Below are 11,430 nucleotides of genomic sequence, written 5' to 3'. Positions count from 1 at the left end.
TATATATATGGCAAAATAGTATGACCAAAGACAAAATCATCTTTAGTGGGTCTCCAATATATGACCAAATATCGCATCCGAAAAATATAATGTATTTATTACGGCTAGGAAGACTGAACTCTGTGTAAGGGGTACCGGAGAGCACGAATTACAGGCGTACAAATGCGATTATCATTCCCTGAATGAGTAATAGATATTGCATACTAATACAAGATTTGGCCGTCATTTTAACGACAATGATAAATGGCCATCGAGGCGAACTTTCTATCGTTTAGCGCCATGATGATATCCACTGTGGTCTTACTAATGCCACCGAAATTAAAAATTAAACAATTAAAGAGGATCACAAATGTGCCAAGCACAGACATCATGGATACTGCATTATACCGATAAGCAAGATGTGTTTTTCTAGTTAGACTCAGCAAAAACCTCTGAATCCATGTTCTTTTTACTTTCTTAAGCCAAAGTTATCCATGTCGAGATGGAAGCAAAGCGGAATAATACAAGAAGCAGGTACAGAGTTCGGCCATGTGTTTTTCTAATTCTACCTTTTACACCTTAGGAAATAGAAAAAAAACTGGTGAAATCGAAACACACGGTGTACTGGCAACGCGTCAGCCTATCAGACCTAGAAACACGTGGTGGCCCAAGTTGGAAATTTGGGGTAGATACTTGTCGTCTCGTACTGCGAGTCAAGCGTCTCGGGTGATGCTTGATGACAGTACCACACGTGACACTCCGTGAAAAATGTAAGCTCTGTCAATTTAACTCACAAGTTTAGTTTTCCTGAGAGATGGTAACGTTTATATGTGTTGTGCGTAAAAAGCTATAAAGACCTACAAACCCGAACTATTGATATAACATCGTATCAAATGGAATCAGCTTAGGTATACCGTGAAGGCGCCGTTCACCTGGGGGCCGTAGTAAACGTTACGAGACGTAAATGATCAACAGGCAATTATAAAACATAGCTTGTCTGTCCATCGAATAGTCTGACATCGATTTATTTGACACAAAATCATGTGAGTAGCTTTTATGTCTGAACGAGTTCCAGTGTCAATTTTACGGACATCCCATCACTTAACAAACATAGTCCTATCTTGAAAGCTGGCAACAAATATCGAACTCTATAAGCCACTACGCATAAGCCCGAAGAACATCTGCGTACAATTGTTGACATTCTTTTGTAACCCATTTATCTTATTGTTAGTTTTCGGTCTTTTGTGGGTTTTTGAGTTCTATTGTTGCCTTCGAGACAGAAAAGCACGAATAAGTCAGGCGCTAAGGAACGACCAGTCTACACGGAACCTTTTTTTGTCGCGTTGGTGTTAATAAGTGGAAACATTTAAGTACCATTCTGTTCGGCTACGAATAAAAAAAAAAAGTTATACTTTGCCATTACTGTTAACTTGATTAGATCGGAATCAGATGTGCCCAGACCCAAATCCAAACTTAGCCCACCACAGACACAGAAGCTACTACGAACAAGCATTATAAGTAAAATACAATGTCCTCTGTGTAAGCTTGTGGGTAGTTAGGACTTCGGGTCTGTTATGCCGTCTGAGTTCACTCACTTGCGAATTAGCCAGATTGTCAATCCGGAAAGAAGGGGAACGGATATAGCAGAAAAAATAAATTCGAAAAAAAAAAAAAAAAAAAAACAGCTGAAAAAAGTCAAGTACTTTCGTCAAATTGCCACTCTTCATCATTGTTCCACTTTGTAAACAGATAGATCTATTTATGTTACTAATAATCAACTACGTCTCAATACGAGCCAAATCATAAAACCGCTAGAGCTCTAAGACAACTTTATATGCACGAATCTCCGACGAATCAAACAAACACATTACTAATATTGTTATTATAGATTGGTCTAACGCAATGATACGCGGCTCCCATAAGATCCACCTTGCGATATCATTACCATATGTTTTTATAAATTGTTTCTTCCAGCACGGAAGGAAACTTATAGCGACGAATGTAGAGTAATAACAATAATAATATACGGCGAATCTATTTCTACAGAATTGGGAGCCCCCATTCACTGTTCTGAATAAGTATTTACCTCAATTTCTATCTCTAACTGTGATCGAAAGTTATCACCATTGTGTTATATTTTGTACAAGGTAAACTATCAATGTTTCGTACTTTTTTTTTTATGCTTTAGAAAGCGAAATGCAAATTCATCGTACAAATAATTTAACGAAAAGAAGAAAATTGCATTTACGACATAAATTTTTTGAGAAAAATCTACTCCACTGGGGTGGGAAAAATTAGAGCCTTGGCGGTTGGTTGCCAAAGAAATTGGCAAAAGTTGCTCAGAAGCTATAAGTCAATATTAAACTTAACTCCATCTAGGGATGTGCTATGCTGTCATCCTTTTGGTCTTCACGATGAATTTTCATTGTTTATATAATCAGTAATCGTTGCATTCGTTGCTTCTAACTTTTCTACCTGTATTTGCCCATTTGGTATTTGAGAGCAGATACGGAGAACGTGACAAAAATGACAAACTGAAAACACGAGAGAAAAAAATATGTGACCAAATATTCACTAACGATATAAAACTAGATCCTTCTTTATATCGCTGCGAAGTTTGCTGTGCTTCCATAATGAACGTCTTTTGTGGGGGACGCTGTTTGAAACATAAGTAGGAAATGAAGAAGGGACGTTACGTGCGAGACACGCAAGAAAGGTTTATGGTCTTGCTACAAAACCAGATAGGTGTCTTATGTAAAGGTGTTCAACTTGAATGTCAACTGCAGGCGGAAAAGTTAAAGCGTTTACCTCAGTTGTGATATGTTTTCCTGCATGCGGTTACTGCAAACATCTGCATAGGATATATATTTGCGTTAACATAATCCAGAACGTACAGAAATGCCGGCTATGCTCTTAAAAGTATGAAGGACCTACGCTAGGGGTGGTCATTGTGGTAACTGAGACAGCTTTATTCGTGGCTGGCTGTGAAGCCGAACGTGTCCACGCGTATTATTATTAACTATTTCATAATACGTGTGATAGAACTGATCAAGGTTACATCTCAGATCCATAGGTATAGATTGGCAACCTAAATTATCTCGTAATCCATCAAAAGCAGAGTCAGCTAAACCTAGACAGGGCACGTTTGACCTACTGAAGTAGAAGCATACGCGCACTAAGAAATCTTCGTAATAGACAGCACAGATAGTTACGCAACGGGACATGGGGCTCGTCTTTTGTCAAAAGATCTCGGCTGCCCTAGAGGCCGATCTCTTGGTTGCCTCGATTAAGCGGCGGCGTCATCTAATATTCCTTCCAGCTTATCTCCATTCATTTTGCGGCAATAAGCATCGCGCTTCGAATTAGATTTATAGAAGACAATTCCTTTGATTGATATAGCTACATTCTCCTGTTGTGCGTTCAGGGCTAAAATATCTGCAATGTCGTACAGGACGAGAAACAGTAGCGCTATAAACAAACATTCCTTCTAAGCAGTCCTTTCCCACCCATGGCTAAAGGAATCATTTTGTTACAGTTTAAATAGATTTGCATATGTATGAGATAGTGTTGTAAAAGACACACATGCGTGCACCGAACTATTAACGTACACATACCCAGAACGCGGTGGCTTTAGCTGGTGAAACGACGTCTGCACGTCGAACCGTCGCCAGTCTGATTACTACTCGCGTCTACGGAAAATTCGGCCAACTGTTTCAGCCGCGCAATTTTGGCGCTTTTTATTTTTCGCGTTTTTATAATAACGCTCTAAAATATATAATAATATTAGTAATAATTGTGATAATAAGTACGACGGGGAAAACTATAACAGCGATAATACATTCGAATGTAAAATTGTGTTCCCGAATATCTGGCTAACGTTCCTGCGATGAAAAGTTGACCTGGATGACCTCAGGCTGGACATTTTACGGCCATTGTTAATTTCAGCTTTTCCACCTACACTAACAGAACGTACGCTCGGACGAAAACTATTCCTCGATTGTTGGCCGTTTGCGCCGATTAGCAGAAAAAATGGGAAAACATATTCAACTATTGTTCCATGGGATCGACCCCGTTGTGTTAGCAGCTGGATGCAGACTTCACCGCATCATAGAACAAATCTTTTTCCTTAAGTAAGTAAGTGTATATTGAAATACAGTACCTATCAGGGGAACGATTTTCTTTGTGAGCCCTCATATACACGGAACAACTTTGTGAAGTCTGATTTCGCGTCGCCAATGCTTGCCTGCATACTATACGTATGCATCCCATCCGGAAGATTTTCGATAACATGCAACGAAGACAACAGTGTCTGAGCTGCACGAACAGAAGATGATTAGCCCGACGGAGTGCGCACGACAGCAGCGCTATAGTGTGTTAGGTATTGAATGTAATGTTACAATGAAGGCAAATGCTCTGAAGGTCAAGGAAGTAGTAGTTATTGGCTCTGAGATAACTGCAGAATATTTCTGTGCTTTTTCTTCCAATTTTTACCCCCTTGGCTTCGTTAAATAATAAGGCAATTTTCAGACGTCCTCAACGTTATCCCTAGCAATGGAACTATTACAATGAATATTTTTATATATGTTAAATATATGAAGTGTACCTGAAAGACCTATTTAGGGGTGTCGTTGATGTGCAGTGGTTACGTGTATCGGTACTGCGTACGTCGAACGAAAACTATAAACTCGGACCATGCGGTCATCAACCAGCAATCTTGCATGACTTTACTACCAAGAACAGCCGGGTTTACAACGCAGACACATAGGGAAGAAGCGCTGGCTCGTTTTGGTCAACTATGTCAAACGGTGCTTAAATAATGAACACATTACATTAGATATTTTTCCACCTTTCGATAAGGACACAAACATAGAATAGCTGAAAAAACACGTTACTACACCCCTAAATTTATTAGACCGTACGAACTAGAAATATGAAAACAAAAATAACATGATAAGGTGCAGCCGGCTCTCGCAGTCGATTATCCCTTATATCATTATTACATGGCAGTTCTGAGAGGCTTTTATTGAACCTCACGGTACAAATGTATTTGTGCTTTATTTACGAAGTTTCCTCTTTACCTATCTACCTTGTCAAGACGTACGTCTTTGTACAAGACGTTTTAGTTACCGTAAACCTAATCGGCAGTCATCTTGTTTCACGACATAAAAGTTCGTCAACATTTACTCAGTTCTATTGGACAAAACGTCAGATACATATATAGTAAGTTGCTATTCATAGCTTCTTTGATCCGATTCGAGGCATGCACGATTTCCTGCGAGTTCGCAAACAGAGATATCGTTGTGGGTACAAATGCAGGACCGTGTTTAAATTGTCACATCCAGGCCAGATACAAGCCATCTAATGAAGAATGCACGCAAAATTATCCTAATAGTAACCTGACACGAAATGACGTGAGGATGAACACCGAAAACCTGGCACGCCGAAGAAGGCCTATTAATAGTATTTGTCCTATATAGGCGCCTAATAAAAGCTAGCATATCTTGCAGCTGAAATGCAGTCGATCAGTGCGTGAGAGTGTTCTTAGCGAAATCACTCTTATAGCAGTCGAAAGGCGAATCAACGTGTTCTACATGGATCTACCGTGATTCGCTTCGGTTCACTGTTCACTGGGATGGGTTATAATCTAGACTGAATGGGCCATAATTCTGGGTTGTGTGTATGCTGTACGAGTTTGTCATTAAATACGTTATTTTTTTTTCATCTATATGTAGTTGTACGTCTGCAGGAGAGAAAGCGAATCAAAAAGGCGAACGGGAGTAGGTGTCAACAACGAATATTTCACGCCGAGCCAAACAAGCACCAAATATGACTGGGAAAAACAAACCGTATACTTCTCTCTGGTTGTTTATATCTTACACGCAACAAGCCAACACGAAGAATACCACGTACTGTAAAGAGAGAACCATTATATAACGTGCATTTAAAAGACTGCACGCTGCCAACGTCGTTATGGCACACAGAAATTGATTGGCTACAAAAACCGCAACCGTAGCCTATGCACCCAGTCCCGTTGCTATACGATGGCATTATCATATCCGTAACAGTGTGTAGCGGTTTATGTGCTTGTCGTGCACCTGGCGCTTCTTTCTGCACGATAAACTACCAGAATTCGAAACACGCACGGCTCCTCAGAGGGGAAATGCCGAAAGAGCCGTTAGTCGAACGACGACTACTTCGCTTGGCATTCGCCACGCATCCACGGCTGGCCACCGGCGTTAGCGCCGTTCAACTCTTGAGAAGCTGGCCAGCGCGGTTTCTGAAATATGTCCCTTTTCTTTTAGCGAATTCAAAAATTTATCGCTGTGTTGATGTTTTTGTTGTTACTGTTGTTGTTGTTATTGTTGCAACGTGACGATTTATCGAGAAATCGAGGAAGAAAATTTAGGATATGTTTTTTAGGAATTTAGGAAGGGATGGCGTGGCAATGGCCACGGTGGCCCCACGAATGGAACCTGGAGTGGATGAAGCGTTGGTGAACGGATACATTTCTCCATATAATGGATCTACGTAAATTGTCTTTTAGCTTGCTTTAAGAAGTGAAGGAAAAGCGCAAAGTAAGATCAATTAAAAAACGGGCTGGGGGGGGGGGGGGGGGTAACGGGAAGGAATGAACGACAGGGTGGCGACAATTTTGCTTTGGGTCGATCGAGATGCCGCTCCAAGTTACTGCGATTTCACGTTACGTAGGTAAAAAAACCATGTATAACAAGGCGCTTGTCCATTTTGTGATTCTGACGCTTTTCTTCAACTACCCAATGATGCGGGTGCGCGCAAAATTCAAATCGGAAAATGAGCTAGCACTAGCGCCATGCAGTATACAGGCGAAAATACACAGACGAAACATAATAGTTGTTTTTTTCTTCTTTATACGTTATTACACACACCGTTGGTTTTTGTAGTTGGGCTACCTACTGGACAAATAATCTGGACTAATAATAACTCTCATAATAATCAATTGTAACAATAACCATGCTAATTGCTCCAAACAGCTCGTCAATGTTTAATCAGAGACTTCCGGATATATTTCCTGTTTTTTAACACTGCGATACACAGACATATTTCTGTGGAGCTTCTCGACGTAACACCAAGTTACAATAGTTGGCCTTTAGGCCAAAAAAAAGGCGCCGAAACGATAGTGGGGTTAGGTTTTCCTCTTTTCCGTCAACCTCCGGCCCCGACTTGCTTCTCGCCCTACTATATAGACAAGATGACAACACGTTCCCACAGTTGCAACGATGGCATTCGCAGCAAACAGCCGAGCATCAGGCTTAGCAGCAGATGAATATGGCCAACTATGACACACCCAGGGAGTAATAACTTCAGGAGTTGTAGGAGTAACAATGGCTTCAGGAGGAAACCCAGGCAGAAAGGGAGAGAAATCGCCCGCTAATACAACGCTTCGTTGAAGATGTCCCATTTCAACGGCACGACATGAAGCGTGATGCCGTCTATTTCTGGCGTCGGCGCCGGCGGTGACAAGGGTAGAGGCGGTAGCCAGCAATAGTGTAACGGTTATAAAAGCATGTCGAGTACTGCTTCGTCTATCACTGGACAGGGAAAAGAAGTCGAGTAAAGAGAACGGACAATAAATGTTGCGATAACATTTCGTAGACAAGAGACGGCTATGACAACACCGAGTAGATAATCTGTCTTAGGCTATCTTCAATAGCAGTGCAAAAAGTGGCCATAGCAACATATAATTAGATAAATACAACTCGGTGAAGTTCGATGGCTGGACTAACTGATACTGATAACAGAGTTCTAAAGTACCTGTATAAAAGATTCATAATTGAACTTATGCACAGTGAGTCTGCACATATTGTAACGCTATTATGAAGATTACAGAAAAGCTCACCGAAAAATAATATTAAAAAATGCCATTTCAACCGAATATCAATATTATCTAAATCAAATATGCACGACTAATAAACAGTTAATTTTTAGATATTTGTTACCTATATAAGCAAACATCAATAAACATCCCTTGTCTCATTATAATGAGCATATGTGCGATAGTCGCTTCGCTCTTCCCAAAATCGTGTTCTTGCCCACGGGCCGCTGCAGCGAATGTCTTGATCACGTAGGGTCTCTTGCTTCATTCTTATTAATCGCAAAGGATCAAAGCATCCTATGTTTTATCGCAAACCCTATTTCATAATGTATCCAGTTTTACCTTATCTTCCCACACATACAATGTATCACCAACGTTAAATGAGAAACACGTATGCAAGATGCGTCATCTGAGTCTGACAATTTTTATTATATCCCTTTTCAACTATACTCGATTGTATAAACTATATATAAGACTGTAAGACTATAAACGATTTTGTTTGCCTATTATTTGCCCTAACGGTGAGATGAGGATTCTTGAATTTCAAAATGATTTTTGCAAGTGTCAGAAAGTTTTGCTTGATCACCTTGTATATAAGTTAAAAATTATATACATAAATTAGTACACGATACCTCGGGGCAAATACTGGTTCGAGTTGCGGCTCTACCTTAACGCCCACATTCTGAGCGCGCGTGCTTATAGGTCACAGTGTAAGAGGGGAAGTGGAGGGGGTCAAAAGGCTATTGTGACTTAAACGATAACGACTGTCCACATTTCGGCGTATCGAATACGATGACGGAGTGCACGACGAAAGCCGTGACAATAGCATCAGCATAACCCTTCATTATTTGCATTTCTCTATGTTTTGTTCTGAACTTTTTTTTATCTAGCTATCTCACTCCTGCCGTTATTATTATTATTATCATTATCAAGTCGTTGCACTGCTTAGTTACGGTTGCATTTGTTTCAGTGTGGACAGCGGCGACAGCATCGGCCTTAACGCTATCAACAAACGATCAGCAGCAAAACGATGAAACCGTCCAACTTTTCATGGGACGTAGATTTTCGAAAGGAATACGGGGATTCGAAGGCAAGCCAAGCCTCGTGCATTGCACGTTGACTGGGTAACTGATTGACCAGGTAGTGGCGCCGGGAAGAACCTATTGAAATTTGTGGCTTGTTCTGCTCGCTTTGCTGCCGCTGTTGTTATATGAAGATCTTCTTTGCTGTTTTTTTTTTTTTTTTTCTTTTCGTTTTCGTCGTCCTCGAATCTAACGGGGATAGCGTAACAACAAATCGAGAATCGAGAATTATCTCGGTTCGGTGTCGACAAGCACTATCGATAGCTAAGTTATGGCGGTACCAATGCCGACGGAACGCTTTCGGGAGATTCTTGTTGTATTTATATTATTTTGCATTTTGTGTTGTCAGTTAGCGGTGTCTTCAATTAATGGTTTACTGCGATCGCGAAAGACTATTAAAAACTAAATTCTAGAACAAAGCTACGCTATATTATGAATAAAATGATGGCAGGTACCGGTTTCAGTTTGACATATGATGATAACATGTATTCAAATACACGCACAGATAAAGGAAGGTACGGGTGAAATAGGACAGCAATATCTGCTTACGAGGCCTGCCTTGCTGCCGTAGCGCATGGTAAAAGATGATCGACTGCTAAGCAGAAGATCGCTCCTTTGTTGAATGTATATAGATTATGATTGTGACTTAATGATGGTTATTCGTTTGCTATGTTTTTATCTCACGTGTATCATTGACCAGTGGTTTGTTGTTGTTGTGGAAAACTCTATAGAACGCTATATTATAGATATTCAAGGCGTAAAGTGCATACATATTTATTGTAACGTTAATGTGGGATCTTATGTATATTTACACCTAATTCACGTACAATATAAACCGGCCCAACCCACAATCTGGTCAGAGAAGTCTGGCTTTAATAGACCATACAATAGCAAAAAGCAAAAGGAAGACTAGTTCGCCTATACACTCACAGATACCAGTCATTTGCTGGATATAGGCTGCGCCGTTTACCCCCGTTTACGCCTTCGTACAATCATTTTTTTTCACATGTATCCTTCTATTTTTCCAAATACCTAAAACGCAGTTTGCAACACGTCGTATTCCTTTATAAATGTGGCAGCCTTTTCTGCCGGTTCCAACTACCGTAACCCCATCGTCTGTAACATACTGATTAATAAAGAAAACTACTGTTATTTCATCCGACAAGCCGTTAGTCGTCTTTTGTATATAATGTTTTCTCGCGTCGACTGCTTGACAATGACTAAACATCTGGCCTAAATGGTTAGCTAAATTTCGGCGACTACGCTCCACTGGATCTTTTAGCATGTGGTTACTGTGGATGTCCTTATAGGTATAGGGTGGAGAGAAGCTTAAGCGGAGAATTTTTTTTGCCTAAGCAGAAAAACGGTCAATTATTTGAAAAGAGAAAGGGATCTTTACTTTTCTGATTCGGACTCTTTTATACTGATTCTTTTTTCGTCACTACGGAGTTTTCTGCTATTCGCGATACGAGTTTTGCCGTTGCTGTCGGTGTTACCATTAACGGCGGCGGCCGCGTCAGCTTCGCGCACGGGAGGATGAAAACCCAGAGAGCTTTCCTGTCGTCGACTAAAAATGCGACTCAAAAAATCTACATGACAACAGCCCTGCAACAGCAACTTGCAGTGGCCTTGCCTTCGACAGGTATTCAGCCAACGACGAGAAACGATGTTGAGGAACAACAGCAGCTCCACCAGCCCCCCAGCGATCGGTGACGACGCTTTTACTCGATTTGCATTTAACTCTTTCCTTATGCGTGGCTTACTGATATCCCCTGATTTCGAATTTATTCCTGTGTCACAGCCACTTCTACAGTGGGGAGCCTAGCGTAGAACGAAAAAAATCAGCCCGAAAAAGAAGCTGAAACTTCATCGTGTTTGCGAATCGGAGAACTGTTTTTGCAGATGCCGATTGAATGATCGTAGCGATAGGCGACCAGCTAGCTGCAAGGGCATAATGCCACCAGACGCACAGCTAGCCGCAATAACGACAAAAACAACCAGGCAAAAATAGGCGTTAACAATCGATTTATTGAGCATTGCTGCCTTAGCACAGACCATATTAGAGGGGTGGGCGTTGCCCACTCATTTGTATCGATGATTATTATTGGGATTATTATATTACTGTAAATATTATTTTATCGCTATTGTTATTATTGCTCTAATTTCGGCTTTGTCTATTGTTCTTATTGCATTTATAACGTTTTTGTTTTTGTTATTAAAAATTACTTCCATAATATAAAGTATGGTCGAGGCAAGGCTGTGGAACATAGCTGAATGAAATTAATATATTCCGCTATGTTTCCATTAAAATATATACGTTGCTTTTATTTATTAATTTATTTATCAATCAATTCGATAACGGCTAAATTGAATTGACGAGTCCAATTTATTATAATTACTATCTACTCTATTTATGTAATCGCTCAGTACCCGTTTTCATGTTTTGATACTTCTCCGTCCTAAAGCATGTTATATATATATATATATATATATATTTATTATATAATGCACGTTATA

General features: G+C 40.3%; 1 protein-coding gene across 1 annotated transcript in view; it reads left to right on the top strand.

Moving 5' to 3' along the window:
- Positions 1-11,430, top strand: part of LOC111255554 (uncharacterized) — a 65,035-nt gene that overhangs the window by 1,470 nt on the left and 52,135 nt on the right. The gene's annotated exons all lie outside the window — the stretch shown is intronic.

This window comes from Varroa destructor, unplaced genomic scaffold (assembly GCF_002443255.2).
Source record: "Varroa destructor unplaced genomic scaffold, Vdes_3.0 BEIS01000001.1, whole genome shotgun sequence".
Lineage (NCBI taxonomy): Eukaryota > Metazoa > Arthropoda > Arachnida > Mesostigmata > Varroidae > Varroa > Varroa destructor.
This window is presented reverse-complemented; position numbering and strand designations above follow the sequence as displayed.